This window comes from Miniopterus natalensis, chromosome 22, assembly GCF_054644295.1.
Source record: "Miniopterus natalensis isolate mMinNat1 chromosome 22, mMinNat1.hap1, whole genome shotgun sequence".
NCBI classification, from domain to species: Eukaryota; Metazoa; Chordata; class Mammalia; order Chiroptera; family Miniopteridae; genus Miniopterus; species Miniopterus natalensis.
This window is the reverse complement of record NC_142102.1, coordinates 7875761-7889860: the sequence shown is the minus strand read 5'-3', so window position 1 is coordinate 7889860 and position 14100 is coordinate 7875761.

The window sequence follows — 14100 nt, the reverse complement described above, 5'->3', positions numbered from 1 at the left end:
CACGATTCAGGTGTCATGGGGCTCCCAGCCCCTACTGGTCTTTGTTTCCTTAATGCACCCCAGTGAACCTACCTGACTTCCTTTCCTTCCAGAGCTGAGGCTTTTTCTCAGGACAGAAGCTCCACGCTGGAAACAGGGCACAGACCCCCTACAACAGGCAGTAAAGATGCTTCTCTTCCTTCTCACATCTGTAGCCAATGGCCTTGGTCAGGTGACATGGTCCCTCTGAAATTTACATGAACTGTCCTTTTCCCAACTACCCTCCTCTTCTCCGTGCCTGTGAGTCCTTCCCCAGCCCAGTTTCACATTTTGTGGGTATTTTTTTCTGTGTGTGTATATCACTCTGTATATGTCTACATTTCTGTCGCTGTCTGTCTCTTTTTTTCCTGGGCTCCTTGCACTGAAAGCCCCCCTCATGCCCACCAATTGGATACAATCTGGAACCTGCACACACCTGGCAGCTGGTCAGAGCAGGCACAGAGAATCCTGAAGGCGTTTCTAAGGTTCATACCCAGCAATCTGTCTTCCCTTTTGTCAAAACTCCAGTGACCTACTCAACAACATGCAGGGAAGGCTGATGGTTGGCCCAGTAGTGGGCCAAAAAAAAAAAAAAAAAAAAAATCATACGTGCTTGTGTCCACATAGGATTTCCCCCCATTTTTCTCAGATGTCACCCACAATCCTGTTCAAGCTCACACCAGGGTTTTGTCTTTGGCTTGCTCAGACATGTGGCTCCAAATCCTTTAGGAGATGATTCATGCAGATGGTGGGCCCACGTTCCCTGTGCAGATGGATTAAAGAAACAAGTTTACCCAAGAATTCTGGTGGAGATCTAGAGAAGTATGGCCAACTCAGAAGACAAAGGACTTCCTCCTCCCTGTGTCTAGCTCACTGAGTCACAGCTTCACAGGGGGGCAGCACAGATGCCAGAGGGAAGCCAATGGGATGAAAACCCCTGGGCTATTACCAAAGGCTCCTCCTGGAGCCCAGGCAACATCTCCTGCTGACTCAAATCCCAGAATCAGTGTCCTCAAGGTGCAAGGTGATGGCATGGAAAGAGGGAGGCAAATGACTGAGCTTGGTTCCTCTCCCCCCACCTGTGTCCCTGTGTGTGAATTATGGTCATGAATGCACTCACAAGCTCCAAGTAAAAATGGACTCAGAATTTACTCTATAATTAATATTACATCCTTCGCTACTGGTCATTCAGGCCACATTTCAACAACAAAAGGAGGACAGCTCAAAGATGGGAAATGCTCCCGAACATGCACCTGAATGGTGCTACTCAGAAAGCATGTCAGGCATTCAAAGATATTGGAGGGTTGAGTGGAACTACACACACTGTCCCAGGACCAAACTGGGATTATATTTAAAATACAGAAAAACCATCCTGAATAATCAACTTCTGACTAGCTGGAGAGCTCGTCATGACAAAGGTTGAAAAGCTGAGACCACATAGAGACTGGCAGAAACTTTGGATGCACGAGAGTGCTGAATGGGTTCCACAGGCAGCAGCTTTAAGTCCCAAGGGATGTTTCATCTCTGGGGGGTTCTCACTGAGAGCTCTGGGGCCTAAAACCAAAGCTGAGTTCCCCAGCCCAGAGCACCACAACTGAGAAAGGTGCCCACAATAATATCTGGCTGTGAAAAGCAGCAGGGTTTCTGTGTGCCAGGGTGATAAGGCTGGAAAGGCAGGCACCCTCTTATAGGGCCAATGTACAAAGTTTCCTATGCAGCCACTCACGTTGGGCTCCAGCGATCAGAGAGCAAAGTGGACTGGAGCTGAGTGAGGAGAGTCCAGGATTGCTGTCTTCTGGAGGTAGAGCTCTGAGGGCAGCCATGTGGATTCCTGTGGGGAGTCATTCTCCCATACTGCAGAGGATATCCTTACCAAGTTGGCATTTACCTTCCTATCGACTTTTGCCTGGTGGGGGGGGGGTGAAGGGGGTTGAAGCAATTACCTGGGGTCCTGGAAAATTTCTAGCCCCAACCTGTGGAGTTTCTACAACCTGAGGCTCAATAAGAGACTGAATAACAGCCTCAGGGGGCTTTGAACTTTGCCTGATTTGCTTCTTGAAGCAGGGCTTGGAAAAGTAGACCTTGATATGCATCTTGGTCTTTCCAAACACACACAGCCACAGCAGAGGGATCCACAAACTGTAGACTGTGGAAAGCTTCAAACAGCATTCTAAAGGCCAGTCACAAACAGCACCTGACATTGGCGTCCACTACAGACCATCCTGGGAGTCATAGCAGATCTAATACATAGAAACAAATCCATATGCGCAGCCAAACTGGGATGACAAAAAAAACAAGCCCCAAATGAAAGAACAAAAGAGTTCTCCAAAAGAAGAGATAAATTAAATGGAGATAAGCAAGCTATCAGATACAGACTTTGGAAGGCTAGGTTGTAAGGATGCTCAACATCATGAGAAAAAAAAAGGAAAGTTAAAGAAAATTGGGAATGACATAGTAGAAATAAGAAAACACTGGAAGGAATAAACACTAGACTAGCAGAAGCTGAGGATCTGATCAGCAAATTAGAAGAGAGGGTAGAAAAATAACTCAATCAGGGAACCAAAAGGAAAAAACAATCGATAAACAAGAGGACAGTTTAAGGGAGCTGTGGCACAAGTAACGTTATAATATACACATCATAGGACGCACAGAAGATGGTGAAAGTAAACAAGGGTTAGAGAACCAGTTTCAAGAAATAATGGTATAAAACTTCCTTAACCTGGTCAAGGAAAAAGTCACACAAGTTCAGGAGTCACCGAAACTCCCAAGCAAGAAGAACCCAAAGAGGCCCATAACCAGACATATCATATTTAAAATGATAAAATTAAAGACAAAAAGAGAATCTTAAAGGCAGCAAGAGAAAAGCAATCTGTTACCTACAAAGGAGCGACCATAAGACTGGTAGCTTTTTCTCATCAGAAACTCTATAGGCCAGAAGGAAAAGCATGAAACACTCAAGGTAATGCAAAAAAAGGATCTGAAACCAACAATACCCTATTCAGCAAGGATATCATTCAAAATGGAAGGTAAAATAAAGAGTTTCGCATGCCAAAAAGGGTAAAGGGTTTAATCACCAACAAACCAGCAGTGCAAGAAATGTTAAAGGGATTGCTGTAATAAGAAGTTGAAATAGAGAGAGAAACATTCCCATAAAGAAATAAGTGGCAATAGATAAGTACCTCCTAATAATAACTTTAAATGTAAATGGGTTAAATGCTGCAATCAAAGAACATAGGGTAGGTGAATGGGTAAGAAAACAAGACCCAAATAGAGGCTGTCTACAAAGACCCACCTCAGAACAAAGAAATCACACAGGCTGAAGAAAAAAATTCTCGAGCTCTTTAAAGGAGAGATTATAGCAATGCAGTTATAGTACGAAACCTCAACACCCCACCGACTCACTGAATACATCCTCAAGACAACAAATGAACAAGGAAACAGTGACTCTCAGTGACACACTGGGTCAGATGGATTTAACTGACATTTACAGAACATTTCACCTCAGAGCTGCAGAACATGCATTCTCCTCAAGTGCACATGGACATTCTCAAAGACAGACCACATGTTAGACCACAAAACAGGTCTTTAAATTTCAGAAAACTGAAATGATATCAAGCATCTTCTTGTACATTGACACCATGGAATACTATGCAGCTATTATAAAGAACGTTCCCTTGCCCTTTGAGACAGCATGGTGGGACCTGGAGACTATTATGCTAAGTGGAATAAGCCAGTCAGAGGAAAAGGAGTATCCCATGATCTTACTCATAAGTGGAATCTAAAAAACAAAATGAAATGAAAAATATTGTTCCAGGGACATAGAAGAAAGGAACAGGCTGACCAACATCAGAGGGAAGGAGGGGTTGGGTGGGAGACATTAAGCTAAAATCTTATATGCATATATGCATAACCCATGGACTCAACAATAGTGTGATGAAAGCCTGAGGATAGGGGTACACGGTGAATGGGATCAATGGGAGATAAAAGAAAACATTTGAAATACTTTTAAAAATAAGCATTTCTTTTTATTTTGAAAGCATCTTAATGACACATAGTGGCTGCAGGTGCATGGGAATCAGGCAGCCCCAAGGAGGCAGGAGGTAATAAGAGTGAAGTGAATGGGATGGTCCCACAAGCAACAACCCGCCCCACTCCCCCCAAAGCCACTGCTGTGACAGGAAACCAGGTATACAGGACAACTAACCCCCTTACCTGTGACTGGGACCTTGGCTTCACAGGCACCCTCAACTCTCTGCTCTCAGAAGAGGCAGCTTTTCCTCTGAGGCACTGCTGACACCTCAGTGTGGTTGGACTAAGGATGATGAACTGGTGACATCACAAATCCAAGACTGTGAACCAAAGACACTTGTCATCTGTGTCTCTGTTCAGCAATGGGTCAAGCTGATCCCTCAACGAGATGATGGTCTATTACTTCCTTAACATTTGTCACCTGAATGCCCCAGCTGGAGGAAAAATAGGCACCACACTCCTAGTATACGTGTATTTCTATTTAAAATGTGAACATGACCAATGGAACTGTGAGGGTCAGAAGCCAATGTGTGCACCTTCTAGAAAATGAGAAACAAGGTGACATACACAATTTGTTCTATAGGGAGATTTGTGAGCCTCAAATCGAAAGTCATAGTTTGAGCCAAGAACAGACAAACCCCTCTCAAGCAAGACAGAAATGAGGGTAGACTGGTAGCTTTATGATTTGCGGGTGAAGGGGGCTGTGTAAAACCAAGAGGACATGTCTGCATATTTAAATGAAATCACACATTTTCAAAGCAGACCAACACTACACATCACAATATCTAAAAAACAATGTTTGAAATTACCTGCCTCAAACTCCTCTAACATCCCTTGTCCTACACTTTCTGGGCTTCTTGTCCTCTCCACATTAGCATTTTCCCACATCATTTTCTATTTTGAATCTAGATCGAACCTCACCTTTCCCACGTGTTCTTAGAGACTTAAGTGCACTGTGAACAGCTCAGAATGGGTTCTTGTGCCTTCCTATCCTGTTACCAATCAAAATTCTTAACTCTTCCTAGTTAGGCATGCTAAATTCTTAACTCTTCCCAGGAGGAGTACTGTAACAGGACTGCACCCCATGTCTGTGCCTCAATCATGCCTGGAAATGTCCCTTCCAAGCTCTCTGTTGCTACATCCCAAGTACCTGCAGCCTGCTGAGTACGACCACCAGGAAGGGACGTGATGGATGGAAGATGCGGTCAGGAGAAAGTGGTCCCCCCAGGGCCCTGCTGGTTACCCACATGCTTGAGCACTGACATCTAAGCCAAAGGCTTGTTGGTGAGGCTGTGTGAGATTCAGGAGCTGGGAGAGCTGAAGAGGAAGCAGGAGGCGGCAGAAGGACCCCCAGTAAGGTCAGCACCTGGGAGCTAATGGAGGCAAAACTGGGAAATGGGACTGGTCTCTCCAGTGCACAGAAGCCCAGGAGGAAGCTGGTGGAAGCCTGCTGCTTCAGTAGAGGCAAGGACCCACTGCCAGTCAGTGGGCTGAGGGGGTGAGGAGGAAGCAGGCAGGTGGAAGGAGGGACAGGAATCAGGGTCACCTGGGAGGAGCTGGGAGGAAGAGGAGGCCTCTTAGTTGAACTTGGGCTTCATCAAGAAGAAACAAGAGTTGCTGGCAGGGAGATCGTGCAGGTGACGTCCAGCAGACAACCAGCTACATGCAGGGCACAGCCATTCTGAGATGGAGGGACGGGCAAGAAGAAAGACATGAGGATGATGGAGGAGAGAAAGGAAGTGAGGTGCTCACCTCCCAGGTTTCACCTCCCTCCGTAGCCTGAGGGCAGAGGTCACAAGGGAAAGAAAATTAGAGGCTTCCCAGGTGGAGCTCTGCCTGCACCCCCTTCACTCACAGGCAGCGAGAGAGAGGTAGGGACATCCCAGCAAACACCTGTCACCTCTTCTTACTCACCAAGAAACTCTGCCATGTCTTGTATGTCACCAAGTGCATTAACCCTGAGAACTTAGGGAGAGCAGTCACTAGAGTCTCCACCTTGCACAGAAGGTGCTTGGGGGCCTAGGCCCTGGGACTCCCCACAACACCAGACACAAGGACATTGAGAATCAGGGCTTGGGTTCAAAACAAAGTTACTTTCCTTCCTTTAACCTTGTCCTCCATGGAGCCAGCTGTCTGCAAAGCGGGGTCAGTCCACAGCCAGAGAAAGAGGCAGTTTGGATCTGATGTGGTCACCCTCTAGGTGGTTCTGAAGATGAGGTGAGGGGTGTCTGGTCAGGGCACATGAGAAAGGCACCTAATCTCACATGGATGTCTCTCTCTCTCATTTCAAAACCCTCTGAAAAGCAATGCAAAATATACCCTCGGGTGAGGATTAGAAGAAATAAGTCTAATCCACGATTCCTGTCTGGTTCTTTGAAGCCATTTTTAAAGGCATTTCAGTGGCATATGGGGACCCAAGACACAAAACCTTGGCAAGAATGACCTTGATTTCCTTTGGAGATGCTACTTTTCTGTTTTTGTGAATCCTCACTGGTAACATGTTTTATTTCTTTTAATGGAAAATGGAAGGGAAAGAGGAAGGGAAGGGACAGAGAGAGTGACATAGAAACAGTGAACATGTGCTCACAAGGCTGCATGCTCTGGAAAGCCTGTGCTCCAGACGCTGTTTATGATCTGAAGGACCAAGGTCGGCTAAGGGCACACTCAGGTTCTGATCTCTTACAAGTACAAATTCAAGGTTTATCTATAAGTGGGATACATGCCTGATGATTCAGGTGTTATAAGGCCTCCAGCCCTCACTAGGCTCTGACCCCTAAAGCATCCCTGTGAACTCACATGATCTCCTCTCCTTCCAGCCCTGAGCCTTTGTCTCAAGACAGAAGCTCCACCCAGGGAGTAGGGTGCAGACCTGTTACCAGAAGCTGGAAAGATGCTTCTCTTCTCTCTCACAGCTGTGGCCAGTGGCCTTGGTCAGCTGACACAGCCCTTCTGAAATGTACATGAGCTGCCCCTTCCCTCACCCCCCTCCTCCCTGTGTCTGCAAGTCCTCCCCTGCCTTATATCTCTGGCTATTTATCTCTGCATCTCTCTACTTACCTCTCTGTGTGTCTCTTTGTGTATCTCTATTGCTGTCACTGTCTGTCTTTTTCTCTCCCAGGCTCTTTACACTAAGGTCCTTCCTCACTCACACTCATTGGGTACTTTTTCGATCTGGCACACTGGGATGCAGGTCAGAGCGGGCACAGAGAACCCTGAAGTCTTTCTAAGGTCCCTGGCACATAACCAATCATCTCATTACTAAAACTCCACTGACCTACTTGGCAACACACAGGTCAGGCTGATGATTTGACCAGCAGTGTTCCAAGGAGAAAAGCACAGGTGTTATGGTCAAAACGTGATATTGTCCTGGACATCTGTGCACATGACCCCGCTTCCTTGGGTGGCATATATGTTCCTGATTAATCTCACACCGGGGTCCCATCATGGGTCTTCTCAGGGAACCTGGCTCTGCATTGACTAGCATCCTGTATATGATTCATGGAGATGGTGTCGACCATGTTCCCCTTGGAGATAGGGAATGGACATGGAAGTTTGCCAGAAAAAGTAAAAATAATTCAGGTGCAGTTATGGGAAATGTGGCCAGCTCAGCACACACAGGGTCCCTCCTTCCCTGCATCCAGCTCACAGGGTGGTGGATGATCCACAGGGTGGTGGCACAGATGTTGGAGAAAAGTCAGTGAGAACAAAGCAGCTGGGCCATTAGTAAAAGCTCTTCTGGGAGCCCAGGCACCAGCACCTGCTTCCTCCAGTCACAGACTCAATGTTCTCAATGTTAGATGGTGATGGGATGGAAAGAAGGAGACAAATTACTGAGCCAGGTCCCCCCTCCTCATCCTTGTGTCCTTGTGTGTCAATTATAGACATGAACGAACTCACAAGTTCCAAGTAAAAACAGCCTCTGAATTCAATGTATATTTACACCCTTCACTACTTGCCATTTAGGCCACATCTAAAAAAACAAAAACAAAAAAGAAGACAACTCAAAGGATGGAAAGTCCTCATGAGCACGCACTTGAATAATGCTACTCAGAAGGCATGTCAGTGAACCACAGTGGCTAAAGGGGCCTGGGGACCAGTCAGCCCCATGGAGGCAGGAGGTAATGAGAGTGAGGTGGATGGGCTGGACTCAGAGTGACACCTCCCTCGCTCTAACAGTAAACTAAGTACACAGGACAACAGTCCTCCTTACCTGGCTCCAAAGGCACCCTCAGTTCTTAGATCCAAGAAAAGGCAGCTCTTCCTCTGATGCACCCATGACACCTCCCTTTGGTTCATGTAAAGATGATGCACTGGTGACATCACAAATCAAATACAGTGACGCAAAAACACTGTGACCTCTGACCCTGCTGAGCAATGTGTCCAGGTTGTCCCTCAACAGAGATGACAGTTTATTTGATCCCTAACATTTCTGAACTGAATGCCCCATCTTTAGTCAAAACTCGTCCCACACTCCTAGTATGACTCTCTTTCCATCTAAAATGTGAGCATGATCTATGGAACTGTGAGGGTCAGAAGCTAAAGTGTGTCACCCCCCCCCCCATAAAACGGGAAAGAAGGGGCCAGAATAAACTCTGCAGTTTATTGTATAGGGAGGTTTGTGAGCCTCAAGACAAAAGTCGAAGTCTGAGTCAAGAGCAGACAAACTCCTCTAAAGCAACACGGAAATTAGGGCTGACTGGGCTCTGTGGAGACTGGAGGCTTTATATTTGGGGTGGGCAGGGCTGTGTGGGAACAAGAGCACGTGTCTGAAATCGTGAGAAATACTACACACATCACAACATCCAAAAAGAATGCTTTGAATGGACTGCCTGCCTCTCCTCAAACATCCCTTGTCCCATACTTTCTGGGCTTTGTGTCCTCTCCTCTCCACGTGGCCATTTTCCTGCACCATTTTCTATGATGAGACTAGAACATACCTCAGCCTTTCCTCCATGTTCCTATAGTCTTGTGTGCACCTGGAACAGCTCAGAATGTGTTCACTCAGCTTCATATCCTGTTACTGGTCAAAATTTTTAACTAATTCTTGAAGGCATTTGTACCCCAGGAGCTGTGCTCTAACAGGACAGCACCCCATGTCTGTGCCCCAAGCAGGACCAGAAGTGTCCTTGCCCAATGCTCTGCCCTTGGATCCCCAAGTGTCCATGCCTGCAGAGGCCACCCACCAGAAAGGGTGGTGATCGATGGAAGGTGCTGTCAGGACAAAGTGGTCCCATCAGGGCTCTGCTGGACACCCACGGGCATGAGTGGTGATGCTGAAGCCGCAGGCGTCCCTGGGATTGTGTGAGATTCAGGAGGTGGGGAAGCAGCAGAGGAAGGCAGGCAGGCAGCAGCAGGAGCCCCAGGAAGATCGGCACCTGGGAGCTTATGGAGAAGCTGAAAAATGAGACTCATCTCTCAAGTGCACAGAGGCACATGGAGACACAGGAGGGAGGCCCGAGTGCATCAGCAGAGTGAGGGTCCCACTTCCAGTTACTGGGGTGAGAAGTGAGGAGGAAGAGGGGAGGTGGAAGGAGGAGAAGGAAGCAGAGGCACCTGGGCAGAGCAGGCACAAGGAAGAGGCCTCTTAGCTCACACTCTGCTTCACCGAGAAGACAGACTATGGCTGTAAATGAGGAAGAAATGAGATGCTGGAAGGAGCAATGGCACAGGGTACGTCCAGCAGAAAACCAAGGCCAAGCAGCCTGGTCTTTACTATTCTGTGGACATCACAGGTCTTCTAGGAGCTCAGGGACACAGAAACACTACATGTGCCTGGGACAGAGTCAAGCTCTCATTACATGGCAATCCTCACACATGCAGGCCCAGGTAAGCTGGCTGCTCTTTCCCTGCCTCCCTCCTTTGCTCAGCTGCCCCTCCCCAGGTCACCCCCACTGCTCTAAAGGTTCTCACCCAGGTGGCTCCCTCCAGTCTCACGTGGTGGCTGTAAAACCCTCATTGCCAGGCAGCCGCACAGAATCCCAGCTGCAGCCAACGAGCCCCTGACTTGAAGTTTTGTTGCCCAAATGGCCTTAGAAGGTGGACAGTTGTCCCGAGTGAGCCGCGGGGGTCGCTGTCTCCCGCAGGGCCGCCCCCGCCGCCTGCTGCGCCTCAGGTCACACTCCCTCCGCACCAAGGCCACCGTCTCACCCACACCAAGAACCAGGGAGTCACCCCAGGACCGCTGGGGGCGAACACTTCCGGGCTCCATGGAGACCAGCCTGTGCCGGGGTCACGCCCTCCGTGTGGCTCCCGCACGAATTCTTACACCTGGGACCCCGCGGGACCCCACCGGGGTTGGCACAGTCTGGGTGGGGGCTGGGCTCCGGGAAGGGACGGCCCCCACCCTCCCTGGTCGCTGACGAGGGCCTGGAGCGGCCCCGTGCCTCCGCCGCGGCTCCCAGTGGCTCTCGCAAAGGGCTAGGCTCGAGCTGGGTCCTCCACAAGCCCCAACGAGGCCCACGCGCTAGAAACCGCGGGACAGACACTCGGTGGACGAGCCCCAACGGCTGTGTCCCCGTGACTTCCGGTCTCCAGGCGCCTCCGCCCTCGCTCCGCCCTCCCCCTGGAGCCGCACTTCCGGGTATCCTGCTGTGGCGGGAGCTGTGGGCGCCCACGGAGAGCGGGTGCTGTGCGCGCGGGAGAGGACGGCGGGGGAAGACGTGGGGCCCGGTAGGTAAGGCTCCTGGGAGCCCCGCCCTCAGCACCCCGAGGTGGCCTCAGAGCGAGCGGACCACTAGCGTGTTGTTGAGGAGGCGGTGAGTGCGCAGGCGGGGCTCCCTTCCCGCCTGGCCTGGGGCGGGGGCGGTTCTCTCCCGGGCCAATCAGAAGCCCGGCTGGGGGTGAGGCCTGGAGAGGACCGCCTGGGGTTCGCCGACGTGATTTTAATTAACCGGGGACCGGAAGCAACTTCTATTTAAAGTAACATAAACCGCAGCTCCCCTGGGAGACCTCGGACCTCAGCCTGCAGGTTTCCTGAGCCCCGGAGCGGTCTGTGCTCTTCGGGAAACAGTTTTGTTCCCTTAGTGCCGCCCGCGAGCCGGAGGCGGTGCTGCCGGGCCCAGGGGTGCGCTGCTCGGAGAGAGACCAGCTGAGGAGCCGGGAGGACAGGGAGACGGTCCCGGTGCAAACACAGCAGCAGGCTCAGCGTGTGAGTAACATTCGGGGGAAAGAGGGTCGTGGAGGGTTTGGGTCCATTAACTTAGTGTCTGAAACTGAGGGAGACTGTCCATCGGGGTCACGGGGGCGCAACGCCGGGCGCGTCTGGGGAGTGAGCCTGTGACGCTGATACCGTGCTGGTGACCGGGAGGCACAGAAAAGTGGTCATGTCACTCATGACGTCTGTCTCCTTTTATAAAAGGTACTTTTCAAATGCTTTTATTGATTTTACAGGGAAGGGAAGGGGAGAGGGAGGTTGAAACATCAGCAAGAGAGACACCAGTCAGCTGCGTCCTGCTCGCCTCCAAGTGGGGACCAGCCGGCACCCCGGGCCCGGGCCCTGATCAGAAACTTGTGGGAGCAGCGAGGACGCTCATCCCACTGAGCCACACAGGCCTGAAGGATGCTGCGGACGGGCTTCGAGTCCAGGCTGTGATGTGATTACTTCTGCGAATCCTTGTAGCCTTTTATCTCTATTTTATTTTAAACCGTGCTCCTAAGTTGCCACAAATTTGCAATGGTCGCATCCTCCTGGTGAAGTGCTTCATTAAGGTGCCCTCCCCCCTTTTGTTTCTGGTGATGCTGCCTGTGGTGGGCTTTACATTAATAATAGATCGTTTATGTGGCCATTGTCCTATGAGGTGTCTTCCTATTGTGCTAGTAAACTAACCATCTGAAAACTAATCGGCTTTTAATTGGGGCAGTTAATGCAATTATTGATACTGATATTGCACTTAAATAATCTACTAATCTATTAACTTGCTGTGTGCTTCGAATTTTCTATTTTATTATTCTTTTAAAATATACATCTTTTTGCAAATCTTTTAGCGTTTATCTTAGAGAGTAAAACATGTATTTTCTTTTCACTGGTTCTTACCTAATATTAATTGGTATTTTAATTTTTACCGTCTTCCCCCGAAACTCAAGAATCTTCAAACATTTTAGCTCAATTGACCCCCACCTGTATTTTAATTTTATATATAAAGTTTATATTCATAATCTCTTTTCCATTTTACTCACTTTTTATTCCTTCCTAATTCTCCACTTTCTCTCTAAGAACATTTTCCTTCTATTTGTAGAACTTCCTTTACTGTTTAGTTTGGTGTTAGTGACAAAATCACTCACTCTGTCTATTAATATCTTCATTTTGCCATCCTTTTCGAAGTCTAATTTTATTGTCCATAAAATTCTTGATTGGCAAGGTTTTATTTTCTACATTAGGAATATTATTTCATTGTTCTTCTGGCTTGCATTACTTCTGTTGAGAAGTTTGCTTGTAGATTCTTTCTACACAAAATATGGTCCAGGATAGAGCAGCATGTTCTGTTTTCTTATGTGCCTGCTTATCTTTGTGTTCTGGAGTTTCATTTAAAATGTTCTTTGTAGAAATAATTTGAGGCCTCCAAATATGCTATATTTCTTTAGGAAATATAATCATTTTGTTTCAGCCTGGCATCTGAGCCCTAGCAATTCAACATCACATTGTTTCTAGTGTTGGGGACAGATTTTGGAGTGACTACAACCCATAATGTGATACATTCCATGCAATGTCTGATTTACTTTTGGTTCATCTTTACTCTCAGGATGCCACTCTTCAGGATTCTACACCCAAGCGGAAAGGGTCTCAAAGGACTCCATTGCTAGTAGGCTCTGGTTTCCAAATTTCCCATCTCCCCAGAACTGTTAACAGTTAGAAGTGCAACTCTGAGAACCTCATTTTCTAGTCTGGAAGATAGCCACAATTTTTCTCTTTTTATTCCACTACACATTCAGTTCATCATCAAGTTCTTGTGTACAATCTTCAAATATATACTTCAATAATCTACTAATCTATGAATTTACATGCTTTCAATTTGTCCTGTCATATATTTTCTCTCCCCCCCTCTCTCTATTTTATTATTCTTTTAATAATGTCTGGTCTGAATCTTTGATGCCACTATCATCTCTCACCTGCATGACCCCAATACCATCCTACCTGTCTCCTTGGTCTGGCCCTTGCTTTCCTTGGCCCATTCACCAAACATTGAAAATTAGCCACTCAATCACATAAATTAGATTATGGTGTGCCCAGTTTAAAAGTCTCCAACAGCTTCCCACTGAACTTGGAGTGCCTTATTTTTCTAACAAACTTTTTACCCTGGCCTTCAAGGCATTCCATGGTCTGGCTCCTGCAATTTTCTCTGGACATGCTAGAAGAATTTTAATTATATGAATAAACCAAATTAATTCTTGCCTCAGTTTCTGTGTAATCATAGTCTTCTTTACCTGAAAAAAAAAGTTTTCTTTGTCGTTCTCATGGCTGGTTCTTCTGGATCATTCAATTTCTCCTCAAATGGTACCTCTTTCAAGAGGCCCTCACTCACCATCCCAGCTAAAGCTCTCCTCCTTCAGCAACTCTTTTGTGCTTTACTCCATTTAATTTTTGTTCATAGGATTCACCACTCTCTGAAATTATTCTTTGTATTCTGTGCAAAAGACCTCAAAGGTAATGTGAAAAGATTTCTGTTTCATATAGAGGAGACTGCTTGAAAATGTCATAACTGATTATAAAACTAAGTCAACAAGAAGAAACAACACATAAAAGCATGTCGCACAATGCTCATACATAGAAGATATTTTAAATACAGTGCATTGTTAAAACTGAGAACACAGAACTCTGGATATCATGTATAAGTCATTAGTCCACTCATGGTCTTACTAATTCATCCTTCATATGGCAACCTGACTTCCTTCCTTTTTATTCTTAATTGCAAATCTGTCATTTGATAAATACCAATTTTGTTCACAAGATGATAGAATTTTTTCAACCAAAAAAATCTGCTCCTAGTAACATATCCAAAGAAATAGTCATTAAGTAAGCAAAGAATTGGGTACAAAAATGTGAACTGTAATAGGGAA